This window comes from Marmota marmota, unplaced genomic scaffold (genome assembly GCF_001458135.2).
Source record: "Marmota marmota marmota unplaced genomic scaffold, marMar, whole genome shotgun sequence".
Lineage (NCBI taxonomy): Eukaryota > Metazoa > Chordata > Mammalia > Rodentia > Sciuridae > Marmota > Marmota marmota.
Genome location: NW_026000093.1, coordinates 25,628,446 through 25,641,342, shown reverse-complemented (window position 1 = coordinate 25,641,342; position 12,897 = coordinate 25,628,446). Strand labels below are relative to the sequence as shown.

Below are 12,897 nucleotides of genomic sequence, written 5' to 3'. Positions count from 1 at the left end.
AAATGCCAAATGTCTTCTTTGATATAAGGAGAGTAACTAAGAACAGAGTAGGGACGAAGAGCATGAGAAGAAGATTAACATTAAACAGAGATGAGAGGTGGGAGGGAAAGGGAGAGAAAAGGGAAATTGCATGGAAATGAAAGAGACCCTCAGGGTTATACAAAAGAACATACAAGAGGAAATGAGGGGAAAGGGAAAAATAATACAAAGGGGAGAAATGAAGGTCAGTAGAGGCGGTAGAGAGAGAAGAGGGGTGGGGAGGGGAGGGGAGGGGGGATAGTAGAGGATAGGAAAGGTAGCAGAACATGACAGTCACTAGTATGGCAATATGTAAATCAATGGATGTGTAATTGATGTGATTCTGCAATCTGTATATGGGCTAAAAATGGGAGTTCATAACCCACTTGAAGCAAAGTGTGAAAGATGATATATCAAGAACTATGTAATGTTTTGAACAACCAACAATAAAAAATAAAAACAAAAAACAAAACAAAACAAAAAACCCAGACAACCTTTGAAATAATTTGATATGCTCTATGTAAAATAGTGTCTTGTATTGTTTAGTCTCTATTTTCTTCTTTTTTAATGTATTTTCCAATATCACAAAGACTAGAAAACTATCTACATTAAGGCTCCCTTAAAAAAGAATTCCATCAATTAGATGCACACAAGCATATCTATAAGGAACAAGCAAGATGAAAGTCACTCTATTCAGAGTTTATTAGTGGCATTTTTTGTTTGTTTGTTTGCTTTGTTTTCTAGACATGTTTTCTTTGGGGGGGTGTCATTCTTCATTCTGCACAACAAATTACCACAAATTGAGCAGCTTTAACAGCATAATTTTTTTTTATTCTCGTCTTTTTTATTTTTTTCCAATTCTGAGAATTGAACTCAGGGGCATTCTGCTACTAAGCTATATCTCTAGCCATTTTTAAAATTTTAAGGTATTACACCACAGCTGACCTTGAACTTGTGATCCTCCCAAGTGGCAAAACTTACAGGCATGCACCACCACACTTGACTTAAAGAACACAAATTTATTATCTCAGTTTCCATATTCCAAGAATCTGTGTGCAGTTTAGCTGCGTTCTATCAAGTTCACTACTTTGCCCTACTGGAACAAAGTGTTGAAGGGGAACAATCTCATTTGAAAACTTGGGGTCTTCTTTGAGACTCACTGCACGTTGTAAGACTGACATTCCTATTTTCTTGCTATCTCCTTGGGACTGTTCTGGTTTCTCAGAGGCCTATACCATGCTAGCCACGTCGTACTCTTCATTACAGTTTGCAACATGACTAAACTCCTTCATGGCCAACAGGACAACTCTTCAAACTTGATGCTCTCTGGTGTCTTTTAAGGACACACCTGATTCAATCAGGTCCACCCAGGATAAATCTTCCAGTCATTTTATTGGGGTATTTAATCACATCTGGAAGGTAACATGAACATGGGAGTAATACCACATATTCAAAAGAACCACTCAAAATCAAGAGAAGAAAGTTAGACAAGATTTGTATCCTGGGTATGGAATCTTGGGGCCTTTCTTAGTCACATTCTTGTTGCCTTTTTTTTCTTTTCTAGCAGGGAAGATAATGGAGACATGGATGTTTGAGATAGTTGTGGTGACCCAGATCAACATTTCTGTGTCTAATCCTTAGTTTTGAGGGTGTTAAGAGGTGGCAGCATTGGTACTGGTCACAGTTATCAGTGTTTAATTTCTGGAATTTAGATAGTATGGTACACTCAAACTCCCCAATCTAGTGGCTACACTCTGCTGTCTTCTTATTACTCCAGTCTACCTACAGATGTTGTAAGACCTGAACTTCCATATTAATTTTCTACCTAAAACCTTCTAATATTTCTGATATCTTCCCTAAAACACAGCCAATCAATTTCCATTATTTTAGAAAAAAAGGCATGTTATAAAGAAGAAACTAGAAAGTGAACATGGAACCCTTGGACTAGAAGAAGAGACAAGAGCACTTCTGCACTTGATCTTTTAGATGCTTAAGGGAATTTCTAGAGCTTGAATAAAACTGGCATCTTTAAACAGACGTCAGTTAGGAATTTGACATGGTAAGGACAAATGACCATGGCTGGAATCTGTGAACTATGAGAACATTCAGGAAGTTCCATATTTTCAGCAACATCTTCTTGCATGCTGTTTTCTTGTCTCAGCTGAACTGTAGAGAATCCAAGCAAGAATTTATGAATATTCTTTAAAAAAAAAAAAAAAGAAAAACAGCAGAGGAAAAAGCAGTCTCTTTGTAAGACTAGTGTGGTAGTTGAACTCGCAGCCTAATCAATGGTGGAGACCTGAGACTCCAACACATTCATCAGGAGATGATGAAAGATGGCATGGTCCTGGTGGAACTTATCCAGAGCTCAGAGAGTAGAGACTGTGACATGGACCACTTAAGACCATGGGAGAGATCCCTGAGATAAACTAAAAGGAAAGGAAACAATTAAAATAGACTGAGACAATTTTGTCACAAATTGTTGAGGCTTTGTCAAATTTTGGTTATGCTGTGTCAACTTTGAAAAAAATTTGTTTGAATTGAAATCAAAACATAATACTACCTACTTTCCCTTTTATCCATTTCACATCACTCAGACAATAAATTCTTCAGATATGTTTCAATCTAATTTGTTGTTTACTATTTTACATTGGCCACATTGACTCTCTAGAACTTATAACTGCTAAATATAGAATCACATATCAGGAAAGAATCTGTATAACCATAAGATCCTGTCCATATAGCCATCCTGAGTGTGGGCATGATCTGTGGAAGTGAAGAGATATCACTCTCATGATATGTACATTATATGGCAAAAGGATTTGGAAGATGTTATGAGAGTCCCTAATCAATTAAAATAATAAAATGGAAGTTTATTCTGAGTGGGTCTCTAGGTCACAGACAAAAAGAAAAATAGATTTGAAGTATACTAGATACTAGGTTTCAATGTAAAGTAAATTCTGCCTCCGGCTGAAGATGGGGGAAGCATCCACAAGGAATGTGGGTGACTTCTAGGAGGTAAGAAAGCCTCAAGTTGAGAAGAGAAAGCAAACCAAGTTTTCATTTCTTCTACATCAGGAATTTAATTCTGCTAACAATATAAACAGTCTTAGATGAACATCCCAAGTGTGAGATTGGATCCTAGCACCAGCCAGTACCTGCATGGCAGCTTTGTGAGAACTTGAGCCAGAGAACTCAGCTCTTGCCCTTCCTTTCTAACCTGCAGAATGGCAAGGCAATGATTGGGTGTTGTTTTAAGCCACCAAAATCTATGGTCAAAATGCAATGGTCAAAAATAAATGTAAGCAGCATTATTTGTTAAAGAAATTACCTTCTTAAAAAGCAAACATTGGTTGTTAAGATCAAGAGGGAGTTACAGTGGGAGCATTCTGGAGCTATCTGAGCTGAAGATATTAACTATGATTTCTAAAAAGTGATCTTGGTGCTGACAACATGTCCCAGCATTGATGAGATGTGGAGAAGAGAAGCAGAACAGAGTATTGCAGTGCCACAATCCCCCTGGGTAAGAAGTACAGTACTGCCAAAAAAAGAAATGTTCTAAAATGTTCTACAGGGTCTGCCTGCATACTTCCTGTCCATGAATTCTAAGGCAAATCCAACCTGTAATGTACACACAGACAAATAAGTAGGTCCTGAAATTTGCCCCTGCACTTGAGAGTGACCTATTAAAAACTAAACTGCATAATGTTACAGACCCATGTTGATAGCTAGTATGTATGCAACTAGCTATATGCAACATTCCAAAAGGGGAAAGACACATAAATATCTCCTGACAATTGAGGAAAATGTGCATCATCAAAGATAATTACTGAATAACACAAAAAATAATTAATATCAAGAAAAAATGACTATTTTGGAAAAAAAAGATGAATTCTAATTTGTACTCTAAGAGAAATTCAAGAAATATCATACAACAATAATGATGAACTTTTATGTAAAAAGAATATGTATGCCAGGTATGATGGCACATACTTGTAATCCCATACTTGTAATCTTCAGGAGGCTGAAGCAGGATGATCTCAAATCAAAGCCAGCCTCAGCAAAAGTGAGGCACTAAGCAACTCAATTAAACCCTGTCTCTAAATAAGATAGAGTGTGGCTGTGGCTTAGTGGCCGAGTGCCCCTGAGTTCAATCCTTGGCACCTCACCACAAAGACTAAGTATAAGACAAAAACTAGCCTTTGCAAAAAATAAAAATAAAATTTTCAAAATTTTAAGATTTTTAAAATAGAATTTTAATAAAGGACCATCTTACCAAATTAATTTAGAAGATAAGTTTGAGGAAATGCCTAGAAAATTAAAAAAATAAAAAGAGAGATAAAGAATATTTTAGAAAGAATATAAAGGAGCCTGGACAATCGATTCTGGAGGTCTACCATCCTTTAATAAGAGTTCAGAAGTTTAAACCTCAAAAATAAGTGAGAAGAATTGACCACCATGTAAGAGAAAACTTCCTGAATCAAAAAAGAAGCATGTTCAAAATGGGTAAAGCTAGAAATGTTACAAATAAAAATAGGTAGAAAAAAAAAGATTTTGAATGTCCCTAATACAAGAAATAATAAATGTTTGAAATGATGGATATGCTAATTACTCTGATTTAATCATTACTCATTGCATTCATATACTGAAATATTATACTGTACCCCCATAAACATGTATAACTGTTATATGTCAAAAATATTTTAAAAAGTTAATGGACTTTCAAAGTTGGTGAGCATTATACAATACTCACTGTAATTACAATGATAAAAGATAAAATTTATACATGCAAGAAGAATGATCAAGAGTTTGAGATCCAACACTTGAGCTTGGTCAAGCTTGATTGCCTTAAATGATGAGATTTCATGGTGTTTTGTAAAAAGCCATATCCTGTTCTAAGCCAACGAGCAGGAAATCAGTCTTGGACAATTGCATTAGTTTTCATAGATATTACTTGAGTGATTAATATATCAATGTATTTAAAAATGTGATATAGAGGTAATAAAGGGACTGTTGTCGCTTACCGTTAGAGAGAGTCATGTCAGTGGCAGTTTTGGAGAAGGTCATATTTGAGGTAAAGATTAAACCTGTAAGAGAAAAAAAAATGGAGATCGTATATAAAACCACTTGAGAAATATGACTTTGAAGGAAGAGACAGAAGCAATTAACTGTAAGTTTTATAAGTGGATGAGGACAGATCGCAAAAGACAGTTTTGATTGTGCTTGGAGAAGATATAGGAAAGGCTGAAGTACACCTGAGTGAGGAGTGAAATGGAAGAAACCATGATGGAGGAGAGGGCATGATAGATGAATGGACTGTGTAGACAGTGTAGACAGAAGGACTGTCCTAGAGTGGGAAAATGAATTCCTTTCCCTTTATAGCAGAAGGAAAGAAAGGAAGGACAATGCGGAGGTCAGCATTTTTGTAGATTTTATAATGAACAGTGAAGGGAGGTCCTATTAGATCACTGTAATTTTACCTAAAAAATTGAAAGGAATTCATTTTTTCCTGAGAATTAGTTTGACAAAAGAAGATATTTGAAATAGTTTCTCTGGAGAAAAAAAAATTAGTAAAGGTAAGAGCTGTATTTTTCCAGCATTACTGTATATTAACAAAAATGACAACCTGCATTACTATGTTGCTTCCCCAATGGTGCTAAGTAGGCTGGGTACAGATGCAAAAAAGACAAATAGTTGGATTGATATAGAATTAGGAAGTTCCACTTTAGTGTGAATGGAAACCATGAGTGAATACTAACCATGCACTTTTGTACATACAAAATACTCAACCAATCTTGGGTCATTATAACAATCAATGAATTAGAACTCCCTCCAAAAGGAGCACTAACTAGAATGTCAGAATGGGACATGTGGAATATGATTTCAGAAGCACAATTGCTTCCAATAAAGACCAAGTACAGTTCTGTCATCGCATAAGTAGCAAAACTGTAATAAGTCAGAAAGCCATAGATGATGAAATGCATACTCAGAACTCTTGGAATTGAATTTTGACATATACTTGCAAGAAGTATGGTGGCTTTGCTGTGACTGGCTGTTCCCTATTGTTCTAGGTTTTGGAGATTGGTGACAGAAGAAGATAGCCATCCCAGAGAAATGGAGAGATCTGCATAGGCTTGGTTTTCTGGGATTACCTATTACTTATGGGAATGAGGTATGGAAAGACAGAGTTCCCACTTGCATGTCAATATATTTTATAATATCTACCCTAAATTTGCTTTCTTCTGAGAACATGCAACCAGGAAGCACCATGCCATTTTGAAGAGTCTCACTCAAGAATACCACTGTAATTAATCAGTAGCAGCTATTTAAATATTAATACAAGAAGTTGTGCTTTCTATTTGAAGAAATGCAAATACCTGGCCGACCTCTACTCTCATGGAATTTTCTGTCCAGCTAGACCTTATGTAACATCCTTACAAAATTAAACAACTTTATTAGTGTGAAAAAGGAATGTTAATAATCCATTTCTTCTGAATTCTCAAGGCATTCCATTCTTCCTTTCCTTTCTAAATTCATGCCCTGTCACATTCTTTGGGGGCATACCTCTTAACTTCTGATGTAAAATAAGTTAGTCATAAAAGAGACTGTGGCTCTTCATATTTACCTATAGAAATTTCATAAAGTGCTAGATAAAAGTATGACTCTGTGAGGCATCCCTCTATTATAATGTTCTCTAAAGAAGGCCTGTAAAAAATTAAAAAGCACTTAAAATTTAAAAGGATACTGAGATACCATGAGCTGAATTATCCTCCAGAAATGTATAGCTGTGTAGATGTGACAAAATGCAGTATGTCCTTGAGGTCCATAAGACTAAAGTCTTTCAACACATGATCTAGGCAAATCATAAATTTTTGATAGACATCTTTAAAAACTATGAGTAGTTGTGAGGACCAACATTTGTTTGGGTCTTGACGATGACAACAGTAAAAATAGACTGAGAATACAGTTTGTGCTGCAAAAAGCCCAGAGGACATACAAGTAGTAATGATAAATATTATTTTATTATTATAAATTTAATGGAATCAAAAAAATTAACTTGCTTCACATGTAAGTTTTTAGCAACACATAAAGTCAATAAAAAGTCATTTGTTTCAATTCAGGCTGAGAAAAAGTCAACTTGTTTGTCTGCAAAATAAACAAATTCCACCCAATTCAATCACTGTTATTCCAGTTTATTGTGACTGGTCCATTCCTGTTCTCAGCCCACTCAACTCAGCAGGCTCAGAAACCCAAATCTACATTTAATTCATTGCAACATCACACAGGAACCTTCCAACAACTTCACTGTCATTTAATGGAATAGGGCAAAAGCTACTATTTCCCAGAAACCTTTTATTGTTTCAAAAGCAATTAAAAAATAATAATAATAATGCCAAGTGTGGGCATTTTTTTAATCCATGGGAAAAAAAACTTTTTAAAATATTCCCTCTCCTTTTCTTAATAAAGTTAAAAGTAGTTTACATTTTTCCTTGACCCATATGCAGGAAAATGCAAAAATAATTAGCGAAAGAGAAGGCCAAATAGATTCAACTAACTAGATTCAGGTTTTTAAAGACCACCTCATTTTTTAAATGGACATGTTATCTATTGGTCATTTTCTGTGTCCTGTTTGAAAAGAGAATCCAATTCATACATTTGAAGAGAGTAAAGGAGGACTTATTAACAGACTTGTGTTTGGGTATAAGCAAACATCTTTAAAAACTAGGAGTAGTTGTGAGGACCAACATTTGTTTGGGTCTTGATGATGAGCTGTTAAAGGCAACCTCAATCTGAAAAGCCCAGGGAAGAAGGAGAGTTACCCCAGCCCATGGGAAACAGAGGATATGAGAAGGAGTTGCTTCAAAAGACACTGTAAACCTATAGTCTTGGAGAAACATACTAACTGTTCCCAACTGCAGCCCACAGCAGGAGGGGGCAGAGGAAAAATACTCTAGTTTCTCTTCATCCCCTCTCCCTCTCTCTCAGCTCCTGTTAGTGCCTCCATTAGCTCAAAACAACCAAAAGCCAGTAGGTAGAAGAGACTGTGAGATGTAAAATAGGTATCCTACTCCCACAGAAAAAAGGTAAAGATAAAGATAGGACCTAGGGGTTCTCAGAAGGGAGGCCGCCAGCATATCATCACTTCATGATAAGTTTTGATATCTTAATGGTAGCAAATGCTGACTCTACCACTCAAAATTTTCATAGATTTGAACAATCCACTTTCTCTCTCTGACCCCCAGTTTTCCTCCATATAGACGCATGCAAAATGATGGATTATAATGTTCTCTAAATGTTAAGTTGGCGGTATGGATTTGAAAAAGGAAAGTAAACACATTATCTGCTGTGGAAAATTAATGACAAGAAAAAAAAGAAAGATTAAAAATTTTTTAGAGATGAAATTAATAGAAGTTAACACAACTTTGTCACTACAACTATTTAATGTCTCATTAAACACTGATGTAGCATCTTAGGAAAAAGCAAAAGATAATGCCTATTAAATGTATTTTATGTACAAGTAGCAGGACGAAGGCTCTTAAATACCACATTCACATTGATTACGCCGTTTATATTGTTCATATTTTTTCTTTAGCTTTCATTTGTAGTATCATCCACTCATTCCCTAGCCATGTAATCAACATGGCTAGTTTGAACCAGGCCCTGTGCTAGTTTCTAGGACACAAAGATGAAAAAAGATACTATTTGTCAGTTGAGGAATTTGTACTAGTAGAAACTAATAGTTGCAAGAAAAAAAGAGTTCTGCTTTTGTCAGCAAATTCTCTCTCCTAACATTGTTAAGTAAACAGTAACAGAAAACTCTTATACTATTATCTATTAGTAAACAGTTTCTTTCCTACTTGCATTGCAAAATTCAATCTGCATTACCAATCTCTTATAGAATGTTTTGGTATTTAGGTGGCAGTTGGCTTTTGATTCTATTACAGTGATCTCTCTTATGAACAATAGCATCCAGTTTATCCCCAATTTCTGGGATAATTTTTTCATAATATTTAAGAAACTCAAAAGATCACATGGAAGATCTCATAACTTCAAAAGGAGAAAAATAGAACAAAATTGAAAACACTCTATACCTGTTAGCCTATTGTGAAAATGAACTGAGATGTTAATATATTATCTTAACTATAAATAGCATTTCCAGAAAGCAACATAGTGTTTTCCTCACTGTTAAAATTTTGAAGAGTTGCCATCTGATCTATCCAAATCAAATCTCCACATGTAATCAACTGTGATTATTAAATAGTCAAAATATGACAAAATATACTCTACCATCATGAATATCTAAAAAGAACAAATAAAAAACAGTTGATATGATAAAATATTAAGTAAATCATTGATCATTGCTTTTTCGGCAAGTCATCATGATTTTGTATGTCTTATGTTGGTTTTATTTGACACTGTTTCAGTTTGTTTTTTAAAGAAAATACAGACAAGTACTGCTTGACCCATAATGATAAATATTTCTGTGAATTTTCATTTTCAAAAATTTGAATTCATGATAAATAATAAAACCATTTTCCTGGAACCTAAAAACACAAACAAAATTTATGTAAGCAAATTGATCTTGCTCAAATGAAGTCATAAATTGGTATTTGAAATCTCTGTGGGGTCAGTTGCACATATATGGATAGATCAGGCACAGCAAGGAATGAAACATTGCATAGTTTCAGGGGCACCATATGGAACAAAATGAAGCCCTGGGAGTCAGTGACACTTAGGCCTAGAGGCAGTATTGACTAGCACAAGTTAGAAACTAAATATTACTTTACTTTTTTATTTACTTAGATCACATATTGTTCTTTAGATGAGTTTGGGAAGCAAGGTTCATTCTTCCCATGAAGACCATGAATCAATCAATGGTATCTATAATTCACAGTTCTTTCATCTTTTTTTTCCCCCACCAGAGATTACACCCAGGGCACTTAAAAACTGAGCCACATCCCCTGCTTTATTTTATTTTTATTTATTTATTCAATTATTTATTTTTGAGACAGAGTCTTGCTAATTTGCTGACAGCCTTGCTGAGTTGCTGAGGATGGCTTTGAACTGTGGTCCTCCTGCCTCAGCCTCCTGAGCCACTAGGATTACAGGCGTGCACCACTTCTCCCAGCTCTTTCTCATTATTTTCAAGGAGTCTTTAAAAAAATAATATTTTACCTGAACACTCCACAAATTAACACAATCAGGAGCCAGAACACATCACCAACATCACTGTCACCACCACCATGCTCTTTGCATTTTGGCCCAAATGCTATTTAGTATTAGCCCAAATTTCAACTCAAACCTCTGGCATTTATGTCTTGCTCAGTGTTTGTCTCCTATAGATGCTGTACTTTCTGTAAAATAATTCATAAATCTTGGGTTGTGTGCATTTAATGTAGACTCAGTGAGTGGGTCCATTTCCTAGTAATGTTTTCTACATGGCTTTGGATTTGTCTCGGTTCTAAATAATTCTGCTAAAATTTTGAAAACCTTTAGTGTTATACTGGATTTTCTCAGAAGGTTGAGGGTCATGTAATTTCTCTCATATGTGGGAGCTAGACAGGAAGAAAAGAAAGACAGGAATTTCATGAATATTGTACGGAAATCAGTTGGGTAGAAGAAAGATCCCATGAGGAAAGAGACAGGGAGGGAAAAGGAAAATAATATGCACACAATAACATTGTGTGCATGTATAAATATATTACAACAAATTCCACTATTATGTACAGCTATAATTCACTAATTAAAAAAATGGGAAAAAAGTAAAGTTTTATTAGAATTACCAGTGTCAAACCAAACATAAACTTTCATTAGTTCTCTTATAAGCTTCTTTTTCAAACCCATAATCATAAATTGCTTCCCACTCATCACTTGACCATTCATCTCTACTGACACCAAATACACAGCCTGTGCCCTGCTTTCTACATGCTGCGCTTCTGACACTTTGAAATGTGTGAACTTTGTTCAGTTGCAACCTTTATTTAATTTTTTTTCTTTTTCCTTGAGCTACATCCCTATTCCTTTTTATTTTTTATTTTGAGACAGGGTCTTGCTAGGTTTCCTAGGCTGGCCTAAACAGTTCTATTCCTAAACTTACCATGTGCTGAATTTTGTTGAGAAACAAAAATTGGCAATTGTGCAATTGTTTAATATTCTATAATCTATTCAACTGAAAAAGTATTTTTGGGACACATATTAAGTACTTGGAATTATGTTAAGCACTGCAATGTAATAAGCAGGTGAAAAATGTTAGCATATAAGTCTATCTTCCAAAAGGTCATAATCTAATTGGATAAAGAAAACACAAAGAAACAAATAACCAGGCATTTATCTTGTAGAATTTAAGGCAATAATAGAAAGATCATCAAAATGACGTACAAAGTAGTTTCTTCAATGTAGAAGAGAATAACTATTATAACAGTTTAGAGAAGCATAGCTAGTAGGTAGACAGGGAAAAGAAAATTCTAGTACATATAATATCATGAGTGATAAAAATGACCAAAGGGACCACTGTGTGTACCACCATGTGTACCACCATGCCCAACCAGTTTTACTTCATTTGTCTTAATTTGTGTGACTAACCTGTTTTCTAAAATGAACATTTGCTTAAGAAAGAGGTTGAAGTGATGCTAGAAAGACTACAGGGTTCAAACAATTCAGGACCTTAAAGAACTGGCCTGGTCATCATACTTCCTCTGGTAGACAATTAGGAGCTATGGAACATTTCAGAAACTGATAGCAAGATCATTAATCTTGTGATGCCCTAAAGTAGGGCTTAGAAAACAAATATAAATATAAATAAATAAATAAATATATATATATATATATATATCAGGGAGACAAACTTGGGGGCTATGGCAGCAGGTCCTAGAGTGCAGTGATAGCTTCAAGAAAAGGAACAGGAGAAAGAGAAAGGTGAATTGTTCTCAAGGGTAATAGACTATGGTTTAATTTACTGAAAAGAAACGAATTAGAAAAGCAGGAATCAAAAATGATCACAAGGCTTGTGAGTTGCTATTTCTCTAAAATGGCTCTTTGGAAATGATTATAGAGAGTTATTTTAGAGGGAAAAAACAAAACCCCACAATTCAGTTCTTAGTGAAAACAGATATTCAGTGATACATGTGTGAAATTTGGAAGTGAAGGTCCAGAGTTTAGGAAAGAAGCAGTGTCTAAAGGTCTGTGTTTCAGAGTGACAGCCCAGGGAGCTATTCGAAACTACAAGATGACAAGTTGGAAAAATCTAAGGGAAAGGAAGTGCAGAGAAATGAGAAGATGTGTCACAATCGGTGCTGAGCAATACTCAATACATGTTATTGAATGATCATGAAGCCACCCTGAACAAAGAAAGCTCTGAACAAATAGTTTAGAGGAGAAACTCTGACAAGTCCATGATCTTGGCTAGGACAGAGATGGCTATCTAAAAAGAAAGAGATGATATATTAGAGTGCCTGTGATTTTAGTGTAATAACTATGTTTCTAGCTGTGGAATTTGGGACTTCTAATGAAAACATGAGTAATTACCAAATTTAAATTGATAATACATGGTTTCATATATAAGGCAGATGACCTAATATTGTGATCATATTTGTAAAGAAAGTAACTGAAAAGAATATTATATTAACTTCCAAAGTCATGTCATATTTTTACAAATATGTTATGGTATAGTAATGGTATGAAGGTTGTAGCACATGAAAACCTGATGATTTGAAATTATAGAATATTGGCAATTTTGTCATTGCTTTTATAATTTAAATTTACATCTTTAACAGATTTTTTAAATTTAAAAATTCATATTAAATGTTAAAATAAGCCAGTATATTTTTCCTGGTTTTACCTTTATTTAATTTTTTAAAAATTTTTCCTTGAGCTACATCC

General features: G+C 34.8%; 1 protein-coding gene across 1 annotated transcript in view; it reads right to left on the bottom strand.

Annotated features, from left to right (window-relative positions):
• Positions 1-1,574: 1,574 nt before the first annotated feature.
• Positions 1,575-12,897, bottom strand: part of Hnf4g (hepatocyte nuclear factor 4 gamma) — a 234,409-nt gene continuing 223,086 nt past the window's right edge. Inside the window, exons 12-13 of the transcript XR_007340586.1 lie at positions 5,043-5,105; positions 1,575-2,184 (exon numbers count right to left, since the gene is read on the bottom strand). The gene's annotated coding sequence lies outside the window, so the exon portion shown is untranslated. The remainder of the gene's footprint in view (positions 2,185-5,042; positions 5,106-12,897) is intronic.